Here is a 22,820-nt window from a genome sequence, read left to right on the forward strand (position 1 = left end):
ACCAAAAAAAAAAAAAAGAGAGAGAGAGAGAAAGTTCTGTCCTGTCTATATAGCAGTAGCTGAACCAGACACCATTCAGCAGTAGCTGAACCAGACACCATTCATTCACCAGCACATTTATTGAACCTGCTCTGCTCTAGACACTCTGCCTAGTGTGTAAACGTCCAGCAGAGAATAGGATCTACATGGTCCCTAGAACGATCCTGCTTGTGCATTTTTTTTTTTTTTTTTTTTTTTGTTGAGGGGAGGGTACTAGGAATTGAACCCAGGTGCCCTCCATAACTGAGCCCCAACCCTAGGCAGTTTCGTCTTTTTATTTTGAGACAGGGTCTTGCTACGTTGCTGAGGCTGGCCTTGAACTTGCAGTCCTCCTACCTCAGCCTCCCTAGTTGCTAGGATTACTCGCAGCTGCCTCAAGCGTGATTCTTGTGTTCTACCTACAAAGTGCTTTGACTTCCTAAATTTCCTTGGCTACGGTCAAGAAAGTCCTATGAGACACTTAAAGTTTGAAAAGCACTAAGAGAAATGAGAACAAAACCCATTTTTTTTTTCCTTTTGCAGTTCGCACATCAAACCCAGGGCTTACACATGCTAGGCAAGCCCTCTATCGCGAAGCTACACCCCCAGTCCAAAGGATGTGTTTTAAAATCTTGTTTCAACAGTTCCTCATGACACCAAATAATACATCTTTCTGTATTTTTTCATGGAATTGCCTGACAATTTGAACGAATAAAGAATACATTGTTTGGAGGCTGGAGAGGCACCAACTCTGTCACACTATACGGACGCCTGAGGCCAAACCTCACATCCAGTGCAAGTGGAGAGCTGCACCACCACCCCACACACACACAGAACTGCGCAGATCACTCGGAAGAAAGTCATCTTTGGTTTGAATTATTTGGAGAACTGTCTCAATATCCCCCTTCATCATAACCGGAAAGGGGGCTAAAAGGACACTGACGGCCTCATTCATTCACAAATAACTTTTGAACTTCTTTGACGTCTCAGGTACTAAGTGCTGGGAACACAGCAGCAACATAAGACAAAAGTCCTGCATCAAAGAGCAGTCATTTCAGGCTAATGACAGGCAGCTCAGTAAGAGGAAAAAAACGCATGTCGTGAGAGATATGAAAACGTGCTCCTGGGAGCCCCTCGTCCACCTATGATATTTATTTATTTACTTAGCTATTTAGGTACTGGGGACTGAACCCAGGGTGCTCTACCACTGAAGTAGATCCCCAGTCCTTTTTACTTTACTTCTTATTTTGAGACACTAAGTTCCTCAGGCTAGCCTCAAACTTGTGATCCTCCTGCCTCAGCCTCCCAGGTAGCTGTGCGCTACCTGGGTCCCTGGCCGCAACTCTGAGGTTCTTGCAGAAGAGCTCCTTGTGCACCCGTGCCTGGAGGATGGTACGCCTTTATCCGGGGAAGGTGGTCCTCTTCAGCCTGGGGAGGGACCTATGCAGATCCATCAGCAAGGAAGGGGATCCAGCCAGCCAGGTCAGCCAAGGCAATGCTGGAGATGAAGGGAGCGAAAAATGTCGTGACCAGATGGCCCTCACGTCCCACAATTCGCTCTTCATTTGGCTCAAGTTCACCAGATGCTGGGCTCCAACATACATGGAGGAAAGACAAAGCGGTGGCCGCTTCCTTCCCCTGAGCATCCATGCACTTTACACCATATCGTTACATAACAAGGTGGTCGCCCCTCAACAGAGGCGACTGCAGGTTGCTACAGAAACACTTGCCGCCTGGAAAATTCTGTGTTGCTTCCCGGTGTGAGCTCATCTGAGGCAGAGGCTGAAAGGCAAAGAGGCTGGCCTCTGGGTGATCTCAGGGGCAGGGACCCAGGCAGGTAAGCAAGAACCACCAGCTCCTTGGTGTTCCCAGATCATAAAGTGCAGAGCAAATTTTCTGTAAGAATGTGTGTCTCCAGCTAAGGTGACTAAGCCTCTACCGGGCAATCTAAAGCTTGAGAAGGCCAAGATTCACTTCCGTCCAACTTCGACAGGTGACTCTAATGCAGAAATAAAGCATCTCCTCTTCCCTCTTCCTCACTGAAATCCTCCTCCTCTTTTCAAAACGTTTTTAAAAAAATGCCTCTTCACTGTGGAATCCCTTCTATTGTTTTAATAAAAGATTCCTCCTAAAGAAAGGAGATCTTTGATCTGACTTAACAAAAAAGATCTAATCAAACAATAAAATCTATGTGTGTGGGGGGAGGCAAGCGTCTTTGAGCCACATCAAATACACGAAAGAGAAAATACATGTAAAGGCTGGAAAGGAACAAACAACAGCTTGAAATGTAATAACTCTGCTAAATAAGTGAAACCACATGTTGATCTGACACGAGTTTCTAAGACAATTAAAGGTCAGTTCGTTGAACAAACTTTTCATCGCACTTTGAGAAGCTGGAATCTTCTGTACTTTTGGCCACTGTGGGGCAGGTGCTCGTGTGGCCCAAGCCGCCATAGCTGTTCCACAAGGGCCTAAAGGCGATACCCAAAAAGCATGGTTTCCAATCCAGCCATCTCTCCTTGAAGTCCGGGAGACAAGGACTACACACAGGTTGGGACCCTGGTTAGCTCAAGGCCAGTGTTTCTTGGTCAAAAATGAAAACTCGGCTTCCCTCGGCTCTGCCCACCATGAGCTCAGGAGAGGAGTTTGAGTCTCAGACCCACAGAGCTGCCTCTGGAAACGCCTTCCAGCAGCGGGGCTGCCTCCGTTAGAGACTCTTCGGGGAAAATCTGGGTGTTAGGAAGTGACATTTTCCGCAATGCTGTTGCCCCCGGGGCCTGTCTCCTTTGAGAAAGGATGTGCTGGAGAAAGACTTCAAAGTCTTGCTTTCAAAAGGGAAATCACATCTAGAAAGCTTTTCTCAGAATGAGAAACAAATTATTTGATTTGAAAGAGGAGTAACTCTTAAGGCCCACAAGGAGGATCAAAGACCAAGTTCATGTCAACTTCAGAAGCGATCCTTTCCAGCGGAACATGACATTACTCTTCCGATTCCCTCCACGCTTCTCGAGAGAGAGTGCGTTTACTCGGGGATCAAAATAAAGCAGCGAGTGGGCCTTCCAAAAAGTCACGTGGCCGCTCCCCTCCCCCACCTCGCAGCGCGCCGGGGCTCCCGGGCTCCAGCCGCCTACACTGACTCCCACGGCCGCGTGCGCGCTGCGGCGGCGGCTGCGCGTCGGGACCCGCCGGTCCTCGCACAGTCGGGGGGAAATCCGTGGGTGGGGGCGACAGAAAGTGGCTGAGAACCCGATGACCCGAGAAAGCAGTTGGAGTCAGGCCTTCCTTTTTTCCTGCCGCGCCCTTATCCTTAGACACTCGGGCCCCTCTCCCCAGCCCCGCTCTTTGGACCTGGCAGGTGAGCCCAGGCTAGCCAGCAGATGGTTAAGGAAGCCTGGGCTGCTTGCTTCGTATTTGCAATTATTCGAGTAATACCTGAAAACATTCCTCTTGTTTAAAAAAAAAAAAAAAAAAAAGTCTTTTAAAAATCTCAAAGCAAAACCAAAAGGGGGTGGGGGAATATTTCTGCTAATGGAGAAATGATTGGCTCACCTGTGAAGGGCCGCCTGTTCTTGCTTCCTTGTCTCCGCTGCCCTGCTCCGAGGCTCTTCTGCATTTGGTAGGTACTTTCCAGTACCCTAGGGACACCGATGGTATCTGTAGATATAAAGGAATTCTTCAACTTAGAAGCAGAAATTGACATAAAAAACAATAATACCTTTGATCAATAAAATCAATCATGGATTCTTTGCAAAGTCCAATAAAATGGAGACACTTATTGGCAAGGCTAAGTAGGAGAAATGACATGCAACTAAAAGGGAGACCAGTGTAATGGCAACTAGTGGCCGGGGCAGGGCCCTGGGCTTGATCCCTGCACCACAACAAAAAAAGCAAAGAAGAAAGAAAGAAAAACAAAAAGATTAAGGCACTATTATGTAGCTGCATACTATTTGACATAAAAACCTGGCTTTGTCTAGGGGGAAAAAATGAATTACCAAAATCCACCCAATCACTTCCTCTATTTACACCTAAAAATATTGCTTTTCTTTCTTTCTACTTTTTTTTTTTTTTATATTAGGCATTGAACCCAGGGGTGCTTAATCTCCAAGCAACATCCTCAGTTCTTTATGATCATTATTATTAATTACTGAGACAGGGTCTCAGAGTCGCTTAGAGCCTCACTAAGTTGCTGAGGCTGGCTTTGAACTCACCAGGCTCCTGGTCCAGGCCTCCCAAGCCACTGGGATTACAGGTGTAAGCCACCCACCTGGCCTGCTGTTCCTTACCTGCTTGCTCCAAATAGCATTCCTTTAACACCCACTGTAGAAAACTGTGGAGAAACTTTTTCTTTTTTTCATGGAATTACTATATTCCTAGGAGACAAGATGCCTACAATTTCTTATCTCCTTTAGCTAAACAGATTTAGCTTTTAGAAGTTTCTGTAGCAAGTAAATTGAGATACCCATGAGATAAACTTTCTCAGAAATTCCTTATTGTTCCTATTTTCCTGATTCATTAATTCAATTCGAGGCCAAAGAACCTTGCTGGATCAGCAGCTGTAGCAGGTTCTTAACTGACAACCTAAAATAACCACAAAAATAATGACCCATCTTTGTTTAGGACTTATTCGTTAGCGTATTTGGTTCTCTTGATTTCAAGCTGAAGCTGCAATATTGTTAGTATACCCATTATAAAGATAGTGAGATTGAGGCAGAAAGAGGTTGATCAAGGTCACCCAACTTGGAGTGGCAGAACGGGGATGCGGATGGAGAAAGGCTCTCCCTGTTCAGAGTATCAAAGGCCATATTACACCGTAGAAGAATTCAGCTGTCTTTATCACATTTTAACTGGGAATTTCACCCTGAATAAGGCACCTGTCTTACATAGATGTCCCCCAGCAAGAGTGAGAGTGTAAGGTAAGAACAACATCAAAAGCCCTCAGGAAAGATGACTAAAGGACTTTAGGAAAGAGGATGTCCACGAGGTGAAGTGTACTGAACTGGAGGTTTAGCGGGGAGAGTAGAAGGCAAGCCCCAACCACCCCTGGCACTTCAGAGATACCAGGACAGGGCAGCTAGTTCACTGTTGCCAGCACTGTTGTTAGTACTCGCTGTCCCCACTGCTTTTCTTTAGGGGAGAGGGTACCGGTGACAGAACTCAGGGGCACTCGACCACTGAGCCACATCCCCAGCCCTATTTTGGATTTTATTTAGAGACAGGGTCTCACTGAGTTGCTTAGGGCCTTGCTAAATTGCTGAGGCTGTCTGAACTCTCGATCCTCCTGCCTCAGCCTCCCGAGCCTCTAGGATTACATGTGTGCACCACCCTGCCCCACTCCCCACTACTTTTTTAAAAAAAGAATCCCTTCTCTTCTTTCTTCCCCATGCCCCCCGTGACTGACTAAGTGTTAATCCACTCAGAAGACCAGATTAGCAAGAGTACTATATTTGCATTCCCAAGATTGACTGGGCCACAGCTGGTAGGGTTTTGAGGCTAAGGGTCCTTCTAAGAGCCTCTGCCCCTGCTCCTCTCCCTTTCCCACCTCAGGGAGCTGTTGGCACTCCCTCACCAGAGAAAGCAGGTGTGGAAGTGGTTTGTGGGGTCCTGGCCCAGGGCCCATGAAAGTCTACTTCAGTGAACATTCTAGAAGGGGAAGCTTGTTCTCCAATTGTTCTATGTGGTTGTAGAGCCCAAGGGGTGGAACCCAGACTCCACCCTCTTTTGTATATGGACATTCATTAAATACCTGTTCCTCCCTGGGCAGTCTTTCAAAATACCTAGCAACAGAAAACACACTTTGGGGGGGGGGGGGGGGGAATCACTTTTGGTTTAATTTACACAGAACCTAAATTAAGCTGTTTCTTTGCTTTGCTTTTTTGCCATCTGTACCTCAAAATTTCCAAGTATGTGTATTACATCATTCGGATTCCATACCCGACCTGTAGAGATCAATTCTTTGAATGACTGACTGCTTTCTGTTGAAGGGCATATATGTCCCTTTTGAAGTGATATGAAAAACAAGCCATCATGCTTTCCTGGAATCACCATCCCAGCGGTTTTTTAAATAACTAAATTTGAGCTGGGTGTGGAGCAGCATGCCTACAATCCCAGTGGCTCCTGAGGCTGAAACAGGAGGATCCCAAGTGTGAGACCAGCCTCTCTCAAAAGAGAGGAAAAGGCCTGGGGACCTAGACTGGGGGGCAGGGAAGGAGCCCTGCGTTCAATCCCCAGTACTGAAAAAATAAATACATGAGAAAATAAACAAGTAAACTTTTCCGTGGGCAGAAGAAAAGCATTTTCACCTACATTTATCTCATAAATTCTCTAGAGTTTGGGTGCAATTTGTAACAGCTCAGATAAGTTTTTATCTCATTTTAAATTATGTGGTGCTTTCTCGGTGACTTCAGCAGCCCTCTGTGGTAGTATGATGCTTCTATGTGACCTTTCCAGATCCTTCATAATAACAGGAGCTTTGTGTGACTGTGAAATCAGCCAAGAAGCAAGGATATGCTGGTGTACTGTCTGTATTTTACAGTTTCTCTTTCTCAGGCTTGTTAGTTTTTGGAGGATACACATTAAGCAACTTGTTTCTGAATTAAGGTGTTGTGTAATCTGTTTGCTTTCTTAAGAATTGCCTTAAACTACTAGCCCGTGTATGTATGGGATCCTGGTTTTGAGCAAATCAGCAATGAACTTTTCAAGTTCCGTGTACCAAGATGAGTCAATGTGATTGATTTATTAATTAGCAAAAGCCATCCTCTGAAATTACCTTGCATTAATCACAATTCACGCAATATATCCAATTAGTCTTAAGAGGTAAGTTTGACAAACTATCTTTTCTTCAGAGACTACAGTCAATTTTAATAACCCTTGCTGGATAAGTCATTAATGTTCAGCCTGAAATGATAAGTGGTGCAGGAAATTCCAAAAAGCACAACAGGCTCATTCTGGCAAAACTGAAAACTATGTAAAATGGAGACTAGGAGGCTGGGTGAAGCAGGAAACCAGATTCTGACAATTCAGGATAGTCTAGTATCTGCAGCCACAGGCTCTGACAGAATCAAGGCCACTAGGATTCTCCGGAGTTGAGGACTGTACAGAACTCAGCCTTTTGGTTGAAGACCCTTAGTATCTGTTCAGGGCCCAAACAAACCTATCCATTGACAAAAAAAAAAAGTCAGGCCCACTAGTCATTAGGATTCCCGGATGTCCTCTCTTGCATGCTTTAAAACCTGTGCTTGCAAAATCACACAGGTTTAGCCAACTTAAAATTGTGTCTCCCTGTGGTCCTGTCTTGCAGATAAGGAACAGAAGTCCTCAAGGTCACGTCACAAATTGTACAGCAAATCCTGGACCAGAACCCAAAGATCCTAAGGAAGGCTAAACAGTTTCTCTCAGCCCACGAATCTCTTTATATAATTAAAGAGCTAGAATAAACAAAATTGCGTGTCTTCCAAGTCTAACGTGTCGTGGTTTTAGTATCTTGATTCTAAATCTACTTTCTCAATAACCTCCCCAGTCTTAGCCTGACTATTTATATCTGTAAAAAGCAGATGTAGATATACACATGTAGGTAAAAATATCATACAATGGACAGGTCTACAGGGGTGGTGCCTTTGCTGTTTTTGCCGTGGGTGTGTTAGGTAAGCGCGCACCACTGAGAATATCTCCAGCCCACATGGAAAGTTCTATAGGAACAAAGTTTAAGGGATTCAAGTTCATTATCATTTAACTCACATGAATTAAACGAATTAATGGGTTTGACTCTGACCCTTCCATACATGTATAGGTCTAACTGACTCAAGTTAAAATGATTTCTGTGTAACCAGAATTTTTTTACAGGTGTCTAAAGTGTTTAATTCCTTATACATGAGGGTTTTTTGACCTCATGGCCGCAAGATAGCGGGGGTGGGGGTGGGGGGAAAGCAACTAGATGTTTCTGGAGATTTTAAATTCCCCATACTTGAGGGAAAATGAAAATGATTAGAGAGATTTAGGAAAACAGTGGTTATTAAAAAAAAAAAAAAAAAAAAAAAAAAAAAAAAAAAAAAAAACCAACTCCTCATTTTATTGCAAAGATTTAAATATCTCTAGATTTTGTTAAAAAAAAGAAAAATGGTCAAGCTTGAGTTACAAAACCCAATAAATATTAGCGAATTTGTCTTCTAAAGATAGTCCCCAGCCGGTGGCGTGTGCTTCCTGAATGATCTTTTGAGCCCAAATGATTCATCAAAAGTGAAGCCAAGACTGAGATTCAGGGAGTTTTCAAAATGAAGTAGAAAAACTCCATGAGTAATGTAACTCTTTCCCTTCCTGATGTGCTGGACATTTTACAAGGCCAACTACAAACTCTCCTAAGCATCCATGAACTATCAAGTTCTCTGGGTTCCTAAAACAGAGAGGAGAGAGAAAGGGAAGGACAGACAGATCTCTGAGTGCTGCATGCACTTCGAGGGCTGAGAAACAAAGGAAGTTTCCATGCTAGAAGCAGGAGTCCTCTGAAGCCTGGGCTTGGAAGTGAGTTCACTGCTTCCTTGTCTTTGAAACCCTCCGCTCTGGCTCACTCAACACCTCACCACCTTTAGCTCTGCAATTAAGGAAGTTAAAACCTGAAGCCGGAGCAGCCCCTGTGAATCATGACCCGGGCCTGCCCGAGGTTCCCTTTGGCCAATGAGCCTCAGTCAGCATTCAGAAAGGAAAGCAAGTGTCCGCGGTTCTTGGGATGCTGCACTTAAGTAAGGCCCATCCGGGGAACGCTACCTCGCAGGATGAATTCACAGAGCGATTGCACTTAGCTGAACTTTGGTCTTTTGTTTTGAAGGCCTCTGGGGAAGTTGATAAAGTTATGATTTATTGTTTTGTGAGGGACATTCCAAAAAAGTAAGCAAAGGTCATAGAGACCAACTCAACTTTCAACTCAGCTTTGGGAGGGCTGGATTTTTTTGTGCTGTAAGGGCCTTAGGCATGCGAGGCAAGTGTTCTACCTCCGAGCCTCATCCTCAGCCCAGTAGTGTGGTGGTGCAGGCCTGTAATCCCCGCAGCTCGGGAGGCTGAGGCAGGAGGATCATGAGTTCAAAGTCAGCCTCTGAAACTTAGCAAGGCCTTAAGCAACTTGGTGAGACTCTGTCTCAGAATAAAATATTAAAAAGGGCTGGGGATGTGGCTCAGTGGTTCATCCTCCTTCCCCCCCATGGCCTCTCTGAGTTCAATTCCTGGTAGGAAAAAAAAAAAAGCTACAATACAAAATGTATTCTAATTGTAAGGAAATTTCAGAATGCAGTAAAAAGTCTTATGAAAAGAAAATGGATTCCCTAAGGAATATCCAACATTAATCAACAGGCACCCATCTCGTCAAATGCATTTCAAAGACAGATGATGAGAGCTGAGTGGTAGCTTTCCCGTAGGAACACCCAAATCCTAAAACCAAATTGTTGGTTTTGGTCCACAAGTTGCTGTGTGCCTGAGTGCACTATGTATTTATTTTTCAAATGGATGTTTTAGCAACCAGCTGAGGCCTCCACTTCCTTCAAATGTGCCACAATCCTGGTTACTTCCTCCTCCTCCTTCCCTCCAGTGGGCCCAGAGGGCAAACGTAAGTAAAAGTCTCTCCCTGATAGTCTGACAGCAGTGTGAGAAGGCTGCCCCCTCTCCCCCGTTTGGGCAGGCCTTTAATGTGGGCCAACTCCCCGTCCCACCCCTACCAGTGACTCTTAGTTCTCACCGTGGCTTTGCAGAACCTTACTTGGCTAGAAGGATCTACCTCCTGCAAAATAGACACAGCCTTATAAGGATTTTAATTTGCAGATAAACACATCTTCATGCAGTGATAGCTCTTGAACTTCTCACTCTCTGCCTAATCTTTAATTTGTCCCAGAAATGCAGAAACCTTGAAGTGTTCTTTAAATATAAAGATCAAAAAGAAAAAAAGAGAAGAAAAGCACTAAAAGCTTTAAAGATACATGTCCAAATGAGCCTATAAAGAACCCTTTAAAAAACAAAACCCACATTCACAGAGATGAACTGCAGGGGATCTAAATTGAGAATGATGTGCTGTTGTCATGAATGATCATGATAACTGACAAAATTGAATTAGCCTGAGTTTGGGGCCTCACAGTTAAAGAAGTAAACAGGAAAAAAAAAAAAAAAAAAAAAAAACTAGTATGCAAGAAGTGTGTAAACATGAGCTGCTGTCAAAGAGGGTATAAAAGTAAAATGTGGCTGGGGAGGTAGCTCAGTGAATGAGCCTTTGCCCTGGGCTTCATCCCCAGCACTGAAATAAAAAGAAAAAAGAAAAGAAACCAAAGAGATGGAAGAATTGCTTCCTATGTGCAGTGGAAAAGTTTACCCAAATGACAAGCTGTCGTGTGGGGACATCTCAACAACATTCTAGGCTGCTTCCTCAGATCAAAAAGCAGAGACACAAGCTTAGCATTTATGTCTGTGCTGCTGGCCATATTCCTCCTTCCCTGGAGTAATCCTATGCCACGTCCATGAAGCAACTGTCTCATACCTTCATGTTCTGAGTACAAAGACCAGTGGGGTCATATGACATGGCTATATTTAGAGAAGGACTCTGTTTTCTGTTTTGCTCGGCCCTCACAATTTTCTGCTCCAAAGAGGAGTTTCAAATGCACATTGATCTTTCTCATTTCGTGAATGAACTGAATTAGCACCTGTTTTCAACTGCCAAAATGCACTATTTTTTTTTTTAAGGGGAAAGAGAAGTCTGTGTGCTCTTAATTCAACATGGGAGGTATAATTTTTTTTTCCTGCTTTCTTCAAAAGAACTTAACCAGAAACTTAACCAGAAAGGTACAGTAAGAATATTTACTAAATTTTATAAATGCTGGGGCTTGTACTTTAGTGAACCAAGCAACATACGGGGCAGTGATGATATTCCAAGGTGATTTGGATATAACTCCATGCCCCCATGCTAATGTTGGGGGAAACTAGCTCATGTAACCACATAAAGTGACTGAGAAGTCAACTCTAGGAAGCAAGAAAACAACTGGGTAGTCACACATGTATCTCTGTGAGCCCTTTCCACATAAAATGCCTGGGAAAAAAATTTTTTTTAATTAAGTGTCATAAGTATTAATTGACTATGACAAGACCAGCCTTTTTGAAAGGATGCTCTCCACCTGTGAGTATTCTTTCTCCGGTGGTAACCTAAGTATTTTCCCGAGGTTGAGCATTGGATTAATTAAATGAGTTTTTTAAAAGCTCATGCCCGTCCATGAAATGAATGTGGCTCAGATAAGTTGCACTGACCGCATGGACTCTAGGGTCGTGAACTTTCCTGTGTATTCAAAGGTGATGCTGAAGGATCTGAAGCAGGTTAAATGAGCTGGTGCGGAGGTACCCGGCTGTTGGCAGTTGCATGTTTTTTTCTCTGCCTGCCCTGGAGACTCATAGTGGAAAAGGGCACTAGAATGGGCAGCAACCAAATAACAAAAACAAACAAAAAGCCAGGCACGGTGGCAGCACATGCCTGCAATCCTAGCGGCTTGGCTTGGGAGGCCAAGGCAGGAGGATTGCAAGTTCAAGGCCAACCTCAGCAATTTAGTAAGGCCCTAAGCAACTTAGCCAGACCCTGTCTCTAAATAAAACATAAAAAATAAAGGTCTGGTGATATGGGATCAGTGGTTAAGCAGCTGTGGGTTCAATCCCTGGTACCATAAACAAAACAAAACAAAAACCCTACCACCTAAAGGCCAAGAATGGGGTTGAAATACTAGGACTGGTGCAATAGCAGGCTGCGGGGAAGCAGGCTGATTTGAAATCCTGCATGCTGAAGACACAACTCATATTTGCTTTCCATCCCCCAGCTCTGGGCTAGCCAACAGTGGTGTTTGGACAGAGAATCAGATTCAGGCTCCATAAGCAGAGAACTCCTTCATTCACTCGACGTGTATTAAATCCACCTCCTGAAATGACACCTACCAACTTACAGGCGACAGACAGTGTGAGAGGGTTCTCACCTAGTGCCACGTTCCAAGAGGATAGAGAGCTCTTCTGGAACATTCCGGCTAACAAAGAGGGACTGGTCAGCGCTGCCATTTTAACTAAGACAATGTCTGTCCAGGTCTCCTTTTTGCTTCAGTTTTCCATCTGTCCTTCTCCAGGGTGCTTGTGGTAGTTTCCCACAATTTCTGTTGCTGCTTAGATTCTTTTTTTGTTAATTACTGGGGATTAAACCCAGGGACAATTTACCACTGAGCCACATCCCCGGCCCTTTTCTTAATTTTGAGACAGGGTTTTGCTACTTTGCTGAGGCTGGCTTTGAGCACCTAATCCTCCTTCCTCAGCCGCCCGAGCCACTGAGATTATAGGCATGCATCACCATACGTGGCAGGCTGAGACCCTTTTCCATTGAGGCTTTAACAAATTTCTCTTTTATTTCTTTTTAAATTTTTTTCAGTATGGGGGATTAAATCCAAGGGCACGCTTCTGTTGAGCCACGTTTCCAGTCTTTAAAAAATTTGTATATAAACACACACACACACACACACACACACACACACACACATTGAGACAGGGTGTCCCTACATTTCCTCAAACATGCGATCTTCCTGCTTCCGTCTCCCAAATTTCTGAGCTTACAGAGTGTGCCACCGTGCCCTAAAAACTCTTTGATTTTTTAACCACTCAAGTTTTTCCTTTAATGGTCAGTATCAAACAAGGTTCGCCTCGATGCTCAGGGACCCCTGAACTGGGGTACAATGGACTATTCAAGATGTCCAAACCTGTCAGGCATGGTGGTCCACAGGGCCAGGCAGCAAGCCGTGCCAGTTCAGGGGGCGCCGCTCACCCCGCTGCCTGCGCCAAGTGAAGAAAGAGGCGATCACCAAACAACAGCTGGGTTTTACTTTTTCGTTTTTATTTTTATTCATTATTTATGCTGGGCTGGAACCCAGGGTCAGCCCCTGTGTTTGGCTCTGTGTAGACAAGCAGGCTTGGCCTGCTTCTTTCTGTCCCGTGTTAATGTGAGCCCATGGCCTGCAGGGCTGGGGGACACCAGTCTGCCTTGCCTCGTGTATTCTGGAAAGGCTGAGAAGCTGGTCATTCTCTTGGGAATCTGGGAATTGCCTCTGGAGAGGGTCCATTTGGAAATTAGCCTCCTCCCTTTAAAACGAAATGCCCGTGGAGCACACAGTCCTTGGAAGGGCCCGGAGCTGGGCACTGCGGGGGGACAGGCCTGCGCTCAGCGGCGCTGGGCTGGTGAACTCAGGGCTCCTTGCGTTCCTCTGCCTCCTCTCCACTCGTCCTCTGCCCCCACAGTGTCCTGGGCCCTGTTTTATTTTGTGGCGGCTCCCAAAGCTTACTTCAGCTTTTCTGAAGTTTACAGAATGTATTTACGTCGCATCTTATGATCATGACAGCTTCAAAGTAACCAAAGATAGCAAAGCTGGTCCCCTCTGGCACCCACCAGCCAACCCCACGGCAAGCCAGTCGAATGACACTGCTTTTTTATTTAACGACTTGCTTTACAGCGGAAACTTCAGAAGGAAGAAAATGTAAATTGGGGTCTTTGATATTGGAAATGTTCCTGAAGTTTCATGATTTACCAGTTTCCTCTGAATGCTAATTTCATATTTTATAAAGCACCTAATATGTGCAAGGATCTAAGGGAAAAAAGTTATCATAAATAGGAACTGATCTCTGTCCTTGAGTTTACTTAACATGTAAACAGTCCCCGGGGAGTAAAGGACTGTAGTAAATATTTTAGATCAAAGGGTCCATAAATCCTCAGAGATTACACATTTTAGGTTTAAAGAACCATATAGTCTGTATCTCAGTTACTCAGCTAGCCACAGGAAAGCAGCCATAGCCAATTATACATAACTGAATGAGCACAGCTGTGTTCCAAAACACTTTGTTTGTTCGTTTTGTGGTACTGGAGATTAAACCCTTGTGAATGCTAGGCAAGCACTATACTAATAAAACTTTATTTACAGCAGTGGAAGGGGACAGTGGTACACTTCTGGGATCCTGGTGATGTGGAGGCTGAGGCAGGAGGATCAGAGGATCGAAAGTTCAAGACCAGCATCAGAAACTTAGCAAGACTCTGTCTCAAAATCTGTAAAAGAAAAAGGTTGGAGATGTAGCTCAGTGGTAGAGCACCCCTGGGTTTAATCCCCAGTACTACACAAGGGAACAATAAAGCTTTATTTGCAAAACCGGTCATCTGTGCAGATTTGCCTGGGGGTGACAAAGGCTGAGAGCTTCTTTGGAGGCATTAAATCATGCAGCTGCCACAGGTCACCATTAAGGACAGCTCTTATTATTGCATCAGCACATTTTAGATGGGGAAACTGAAGCAGGAGAGAAGGGGATCTTAGCCCAGGACACACAGCAAGTGACTATCAAAGCTGAGATTTGAACCCATGTTTTCCCTATTCTGGAAGTGGGCCTTCCCTGCTAACACCAATAATAATGGTGAGGGCAAAGTCAAACCCCAGCTTCCTCACTGACCCCCTGGAAGACCACCAGCAAATGGCCTAGCCTCTTCTGCCTCACCCCCACATCTGCACCATGGATAGGCAGAATATCTGCAGCCCAGGAAGGACCAACGGAGCTGACCCAGGAGAGCATGCTGGGCATGGAGTCTGGCTGGAAGTCTTTAGGGGGCACAGGCCTGTCACCTCAGAGACCTGGGAGGCTGAGGCAAGAGATTTCAAGTTTGAGGCCAGACCAGATAACTTAGCAAGACCCTGTCACAAAAAATGAAAAGCACTGACTGAGATTGTGACTTAGTGGTAGAGGGTCCCTTGGTTCAACCCCCGCACACACACACAAGAAGAAAAAGAAAGAAAATCATTAGATGATAAATGTGGCCTCTTCTTGTGATGAGGTGCATAAGGGAGGTTTCTAGGGGTGTGACTGTGATAGAGAGGCGTCCCCTCCCAAGGCAAGAGAGAGGGACTGGGAAATGTTGCTGGGGGTTCCTGCGGGGGGCACTTCCCTCCTGATGTCTCGTCTGTGTGGAGGAGACCACATCCCTGACCCTCTCCTCCCGCTTCCCCTGAGGGCAGGTGGGGTAGCCTCACCCCAGCCTGAGTGGGGAAGGAGGCCTGGGCTCCCCAGCCCCCTTGGTACCAGCAGAGAGATGCCCAGAGCTTTTGACCCACAAGCCTCCCAGTTAACACCTTGCGCTAGAGACGAGGCCCTGGGCTGGCTGGCATTCCGTCCACAGCCTCATGGCCTCTCCAGTGCTGGTTTCCTGCCTCTGCTCTCTCTCTCTCTCTCTCTCTCTCTCCCTCCCTCCCCCTCTCCTTATTTGTCTGTGTCAAAAACGTGGGCAGAGGGTGTTCCTCAGTCCTCCTGAGCACTCTCAGATACAAAAGACTCCCCTTCCCTGCCCCATGACATCACCTGGTCAGGTGGCTTTACACTGCTGTCACTTGCTGAGGACTCCCTCCTGGAGTTCAGTCCTCTGCCCTGACTCCCAGACTGTGAACCCATCTGTCTACTGAACCCCCGCTCCCCGGTTTCTGCTTTCCCTCAGAGTTGTGCTCTCACCTGAAACCTGTGTGGAGGAGCCGTTTATCATCCGCTCTTTCCCATGGAAACCTGAATCATGTGCAGTTACAGGAAGGCAGAGGTTCTGTCCCACTTATGTGTCCAGGATGGCACTGGGCACAGGGGAAGTGCTCAGAAAATCCCTGAGGAGTGAGCGAATGAGTGACGGAACCAGGCAGGGTGATTTCCAGTTGCGGGTCCATGTCAAACCAAAGGAGCACCGCGTGCGACGCCCCCAGTGACGAGTCCCAGGGGTCCCAGGACATCTTGTGACCCTAAGTGAGAAACCTGGATTTTATCACATAAATGCTCCAGGCTATTTTTATTAAAAAAAAATTAGCCTTTGGAGATCAATATGTTTTGGAAAGGAAAATAAATTAACAACTTTGTGTAGATTTTAAAAAATAACCCCTTGGTATTTCAAAGGCAGCACATGCATATTGTGTAGAAGGCTAGACATAGCTCAACCATAATGAAAAAATAAAAGCATCAGCCTTCACACCTTACTGCACGTGAATCCAGATCTTTTTCTATGTGTCTGTATAGAGGCTGATGCTATTTTTTCCTGTTTTATTTTAGGTACTGAGGATCGAGCCTGATCTCCATCTCCCACCCTTTTTTATGTTTTATTTTGAGACCGGGTCTGGCAAGGTCACTAAGGCTGTGCTTGAACTTGCTGTCCTCCTGCTTCAGACTCCCGAGGGGCTGGGACTGCAGGCATGTGCCACTGTGCCAGCTACCCAGGCGGTTTTTTACCAAAAGGAGACCGTGCCTCGTGTCCTAAGCTGAAGGTCTCTGCCTTTCCGTGGCTTCGATCTTGTCCTTGTCTGGTACCATTCCGTGTTCAAACGGCCCCCCGATCCAGAATATCTGTGCAACCGGTTCAGTCAACCAAGATCTAATCCAGGGCTGGGAGGTGACACAGGGCAAAGCGCTTGCAGGAAGCCGGCCTCTTCCTGCTGCTGTCCTCAGGCTGAGAGCTGAACTCTGGGCAGCAAGAAGAATCTGTCGCCGAGGAATCTGAGGAAAGCCGAGGAATGGGGACTGTGTTGTGGAAAAAGGGCTACTGTGGCAAGAACGGGTTGGGATGGGTCGTTGGACACCAAGACTCTGCGGGCGACCAGTTGGGAAGCCCGAAGGGAATCCGAGCACCACACGCTGGCCTCACACAGGTAAGGCCCTGGCTTCAGACTCCAGTGTGGCAAAGAAGAAAAGAGAGAGGAAGAGAGAAACCCCGCTCTGCGGACGGCCCAGCGACACAGAGCAGGGACCCTGAGCCCAGGGACCGGATTCAAATCCCCACCTCTCGGCTGAGCTCTTAACCTCAGGAGCTCAGCCACCTGGGCGAGATGAGGACGGTGGTAGGAGCCTCTCAGAACGCAGCTGTGGGGACCAGGGGAGTCGGTGTCTGTGGAACACGTGGCAGCCTCCGGCACGCAGTAGGTGCCACACAAATGTTTGCTATTGCTGTTGTCATTGGTGCACACCTTGCCCAATTTCTCATGCCCCACACACTGTCGCTGGTAGCAACCCAGCCTCTCAGCTGCCACAGCCAAGCCTGGAGACATGCCAAATGTCCCCTGGAGGGCAAATGTGCACCTGGTTGCTGGGCGCTGGCACATGCCTCTAATCCCAGTGGCTCAGGAGGCTGAGGCAGGAGACTCACAAGTTCAAAGCCAGCCTCAGCAACAAGGCCCTAAGCAACTCAGGGAGACCCTGTATCTAAATAAAATATAAAAAAGGTCTGGGGATGTAGCTTAGTGGCTAAGTGCCCCTGGGTTCAATTCCCAGTACCAAAAAAAAAAAAAAAAAAAAAAAAAAAATTGCACCTGGTTGAGAACCACTAGTTTAGGAATTGACAGGTAATGCGGCTCTGGTCACTGAGCCAGGTCATTTCATGCCACATTATTCTTTATAACTACATAGTATTCCATAGCGTAAAGAATCTGTCATTTATGTAACCAGTCTCTTGATGGAGCTTAACTTTTTTCAATTTTTACAATCAATGTTACTATGAATATCTATGTGCTTACCTATTTGTACACTAGGATAAATGCTGTAGTGTGAACCTTCCAGCTGCTTGAGAGAATGAGGCAGGAGGGTCACTTGAACCTGATAGCAACCCACGTTGTGATGCCAGCCTGGGCAACACAGCAAGACCCTACTTCAAAAATAAATAAATAAATAAATAAATAAATATATACACACACACAATATATATACAATATATATGTGTGTGTAGATGTAAGTGTGAATATAAATCTCAATACATTTCTTACTTATGAGAATGAATTTATAGAATAAATGCCTAGAAGTAGAATTTACACAGTTTTCATTTCTTTCTCTCTCTTTTTTTTTTCTTGGTACTAGAGATTGAACCCAGGGTTGCTCTACCACTGAGCCACATCCCCAGCCCTTTTTATTTTTTATTTTGAGACAGGGTCTTGCTAAGTTGCTTAGGGTCTCACTAAATTGCTGAGGCTGGCCTTGAACTTGCGATCCTCTTGCCTCAGCCTCCTGAGTTGCTGGGATTACAGGCCTGCACCATGGTGCCTCGCAGTTTGTATTTCAATAGATAGCACCAGTGTGCCTTCCAAAAAGTTCCCAAAAGCCAATGTTAGTTTACCCACTACATGTATCAATGCCCATTTCCACAAATCTTCACTGAGTCTATGGGAAAAAACAATTTAAAAATATTTTTTGCACTTCAAACAGAAAAACAAATGGTTATCTATTGAAAAAACATTTTTTGATGTAGAGTAACATACTACTTAATAAAGTTACCATAATTCATTTGTATTCTGATGTTGAGTACTCAATAACTTTTTAGTGTATATATATATATTTTAATGGGTACAACTATTTTTCATAATTGTGCCAATTCATTTACAGATTTTAATTCTGTGCATTTGTGGTACTGCGGATTGAACCCAGGGCCTCACACATGCTCAGCAAGTACTCCATCTCTGAGCTGCATCCCCAGCCCTTTAAATTTATGTTTAATTGAGAAGTAACAATTGTGTATATGTACAGGGTACAATGTGATACTTTCATTCAGGTTTAAACCATGGAAAGATTGAATCGGGCTGAGTAACATACCTATCACCACCAATCTGTCATTTTTGTGTGGTGAGAACATTAAAAACCTATTCACCTGGCTATTTGAGATATTCATTCTTCGTTTTGTTGTTGCAGTACTGGGAATTGAACCCAGGCCTGCTCTCTCTACCAGCCCTTTTTGTTTTTTATTTTTTTACTTTTTGGCACTGTGGATTAAATCCATAGGTACTAATTGACTCAGCCATATCCCCAGCCTCCCCACTGCTTTTTAAATTTTGAGACAGTGTCTCCTTGAGTTGTTAAGGCCTTGCTAAGTTGCTGAGGCTGGCTTTGAACTCGAGATCCTCTTGCTTCAGTTGTGGGATTACGGGCATGTACCACTGCACCCGGCTTGTTTTTTTCTTTTGAGACAGGTCTTGCTAAATTGCCCAAGCTGACCTTGAGGTTGTGATCCTCCAGCCTTAACCTTCTGAGTTGCTGGTATTACAGGCATGCAACACCATGTCCAGTGAAATATACACTTCTTAAAATATATTTTTATTTTTAATTGACACATAGCAACTGTATATACTTATGGGGTGTAGCATGACATTTCAATATATGTATATGCTGGGTGTGATGTTGCACGCCTGTAATCCCAGCAGCTCAGGAGGCTGAGGCAGGAGGATCTTAAGTTCAAAGCCAGCCTCAGCAATTTAACAAGACAGTAATCAATCGAGTGGGATCCTGTCTCAAAATAAAAAAATAAAAAAGGCTGGGAATGTGGCCCTTGGGTTCAATCCCTGGTACAAAAAAAAAAAAAAAAAGAAAAAAAGAAATATATATATATATATATATATATATATATATATATATGTAAATAAATGCATGTATGTAAGCACCTAATATGTATAGTGTGTAAGGATCAGATCAGAGTCATTGGTACATCCATTATCCCAGAACTATCAATTCTTGTCATCATGCAGAGAGATGGAGCACTAAAACTTATTCCTCTAGTCTAACTGGAACTTTCCACCCTTTTTATTTTTCCTTTGCTGGAGATGGAACCCAGGACTTCATGCATGCTAGGCAAGTGCTCTGTCACTGACCTACACCTCCGGGCCCTTTGATATTTTTTTTCTTTAACTTGGTCACTCATCTTCAGATTATATGAGTATTTAATATTTATGTCTATAAAATGCCCTTCCTCCAGGATGCATTTTTCCATTAGACACCCCAGTCACCATGTCTGGGATCCCCAATGATTTTAGAGGTTTACCCAAAAAAAAAAAAAAAAAAAATGTTTTCTCTCATTAGACATCAAATCCAGTCCCCTGTGCATTTTGCATGCTGGGTAAGTGCTCTACCACCAAGACACACCCCAGTCCAAAAGTTTTAATGTCTTTTAAAATTGGAAGAAGCTAGGCACAGTGACTCATACCTGTCATCTTGGCTACTGAGGAGGCTGAGGCAGGAGGATCCTAAGTTCAATGGCAGCCTGGGCAATTTAGTGAGATCCTGTCTCAAAAAATTAAAAAAGGCTGGGAATGTAGCTCAGTAGTAAAACACCCCTGTGTTCAATCCCCAGTACTAATAAATAAGTAAATAAATAAATAATGTTATTTTAGAAACCAGAAGAAAAACATGAACCTTAGGTTGTAGAAAATATTCTAATATTTAATATATTTGGTTTTATATCAATGCAGTGGTAGCATGTGTATTTTTATCTGTTTATTTTTTGTAGGAAGAATTCCACAAAAGTCTTATCATGGCCCTGCCTGGTATTAGTGTATTTATTCAAAACACATATACCAAGTCTGACAGCTTCCCTGCAGAATAAGTGGAATAAAAACAACTCAAATCTCAATGTGTAAAATATTCAGATGATTTTCCTCCCGTAGTGATCAATTTTAAACTTTGAAATAAAATTAAATAAAGGAAGAACAATGTGACTTGGGTATATCTGTGGTAGGCCTTCACTTAAACAAGGAGAGGGAAACAATACAAAATGTGTATTTTTAACTTTTATTTCTCCACTATTTTGTTTTTACTGTTTGACATCTTTTTACTGGTGATGAATGTGTTTGGTTTGCAGCACATGTTTTTGGTTTAAATAAGAATATAAGTACAGCTGGGCATAGAGGCACAGGCCTGTAATCCCAGTGGTTTGGGAGGCTGAGGCAGGAGGATCGAAAGTTCCAAGCCAGCCTCAGCAATTTAGCAAACCCTAAGCAACTCAGCAAGACCCTGTCTCAAAATAAAAAACTAGACAGTAAAGGACTGGAGATGTGGCTCAGCGGTTAAGCCCCAGGGTTCAGCGCCTCTGGGTTCAATCCCTGGTACTAAAACAACAAAAAAAAGTAAGTACAAAATGCAAACATAATACCTCGGGAAGATCCATGTAAACAGATATGGCTAATTAAAAATCTCACTTTCCTAGGTTTCTTTTCAAAATTAAAATGGAGGACTAGTTCCCAGCATCTTGTTACTGGGACAAAGGAAACAGAACCGAAGGACACCCTGGGAGCCTACTGAGCTGGGGGGGGGCTCTGGAGGTGAGGACCAAGGGGACACGCCCTGGTGCCTGGTGTGTGCAGGTAGCCAGGAACCTACCTGCTTGCAGTCGGCTCAGGGACACCCTCAGCTCCCTGCACTGGGGTGAATCACTTCCTTCCACGGCTGGGGGTGATCCATCACAGCGGCGCCTTGTCTAGATTTTAACAACACTGTCAACAGAAAAGTTTCCTCATTCCAGAAATGCAAAACAAATTACATAAGAAACATGTTCTTAAAGGGAAAAAAAAAATCACCTAAAGGTGTAATGATCAGGAGGAACAATCAATTAAACACGGGAACATAAATCTCCTTTTTAAAAATGCTTGTCAAAGAAAGGAGGCGGTTTCTCTTCCCTCGCTGCTGATTTATAACAGTGGTCTTGCTTTCTGAAGGCAGGCGGGCGTGTGGGGAGCCTTCCAGGAGTGTGTGGAGGGAGACGGACCAAGGGGTGACTGGGCGAGGCTGGCCGGGCACAGGAGCTTTCAGTTGCCAAATCAATACCTGGTCGTCCTTGAAAAACCCGCAGCTCTGTTTTTAATAGCTCGCTACACGGGTGAAATCACACTGATTACTTAGTGAAGACTCACCTTTGATCCACTGATCTACTTAGAAACTGCTGCAGACACGCCTGTGGCCCCAGAGATCATTAACAAATTAAAGCAGGAGGAAGAGAAGGCTGCGAGCTACCCAAGTACAGGAAGTCTGAGGTTTGTCAGTTGTTGAAACGTTTGATATTGTCTTTTAAGAGCCCGTGCGCTTCAAAGAGAGTTTTCTTTGGAATAACAAAAGACTAACATTAAAAAGTAAGAGAGGACTGCGGCCCTGCTCAGTGGCAGAGATGCACAGGCCATGGGCTCGTCCCCAGCAAGGCAAAAACAAGCCCAAACCCAGAAAACCAGCAAAGCCACATGCTGCCCAGTGGAGGGATTTCCAATTAGACGGTGACAGCCGTCGATTCCCGTCTAAGATCCAGCCTGTGCCTAAATATGTTTCTCTTTCCAATCAGGCAGCAGTGAAATGCAAAGTCATCTAACGCCCGAGTTCTGCACTCATTAAACAAGTGCAGAACTTGCTCCTTATTATTTTTTTTTTTTATTAATAGACTTTTTTTTTTTTAAAGGAACTGTTGAGGTCAACAGAAAACTAAACAGCGTGCAGAAAGTTCCTGTGTACCTCCTTCTTCACCACCTGCCCCCACGTCCCTTTTCCTCCACCCGTAGCATCTCGCCGGGTGAGGCACCCCTGACACCCTGGAGGAGCCCATAGTAGTACATCAGTCTTCAGCCAGGTCCTGGCCTGCGGTGTCCACCCTTCACGCTGGCCATTTCTGGAGGCTTGACCGATGTCGGGTGTCGCGATTCACCCTGACAGCCGCATCGGAACAGAAATCCCCTCTGGTTTGAGCAAGGTCCCATTCTAAGTTCTACACTGTCAACATAACTGCTAATTTTTTTTTTTTTTTTTTTTTTTTTTAAACCTGCTTTTAGGAACCAAAGAAAGCCGAGTCTCCCTTTTGGCAGAATCCTACAGAAGGTCCCTTCGGCTGTAACTGGGATCACTCTGGGAAGAGGTCGGGTCCTGGCGGATGTATCTTCACCCACGCCGGAAAATACCAAAATGTGTCTGCCAAACCTAGAGGAGGAAGCCTCTCCCCGCGCATGGGGCAGGTGAGCCCTGGCAGGGGCGTG

General features: G+C 44.9%; 1 long non-coding RNA gene across 2 annotated transcripts; it reads right to left on the reverse strand.

Moving 5' to 3' along the window:
• Positions 1-13,588: 13,588 nt before the first annotated feature.
• LOC124977968 (uncharacterized) lies at positions 13,589-21,783 on the reverse strand. Of its 2 annotated transcripts, none has more exons than XR_007107294.1 (3): positions 21,720-21,783; positions 21,190-21,302; positions 13,589-14,095 (listed from the first exon to the last, which is right to left on the reverse strand). It is a non-coding gene; the product is annotated as an uncharacterized LOC124977968 (long non-coding RNA). The 2 variants fall into 2 exon arrangements; XR_007107295.1 differs by lacking the exon at positions 21,720-21,783 and adding an exon at positions 21,387-21,499.
• Between the last annotated feature and the right edge of the window lie 1,037 nt (positions 21,784-22,820).

The sequence above is a fragment of the Sciurus carolinensis genome, chromosome 2 (assembly GCF_902686445.1).
Source record: "Sciurus carolinensis chromosome 2, mSciCar1.2, whole genome shotgun sequence".
Lineage (NCBI taxonomy): Eukaryota > Metazoa > Chordata > Mammalia > Rodentia > Sciuridae > Sciurus > Sciurus carolinensis.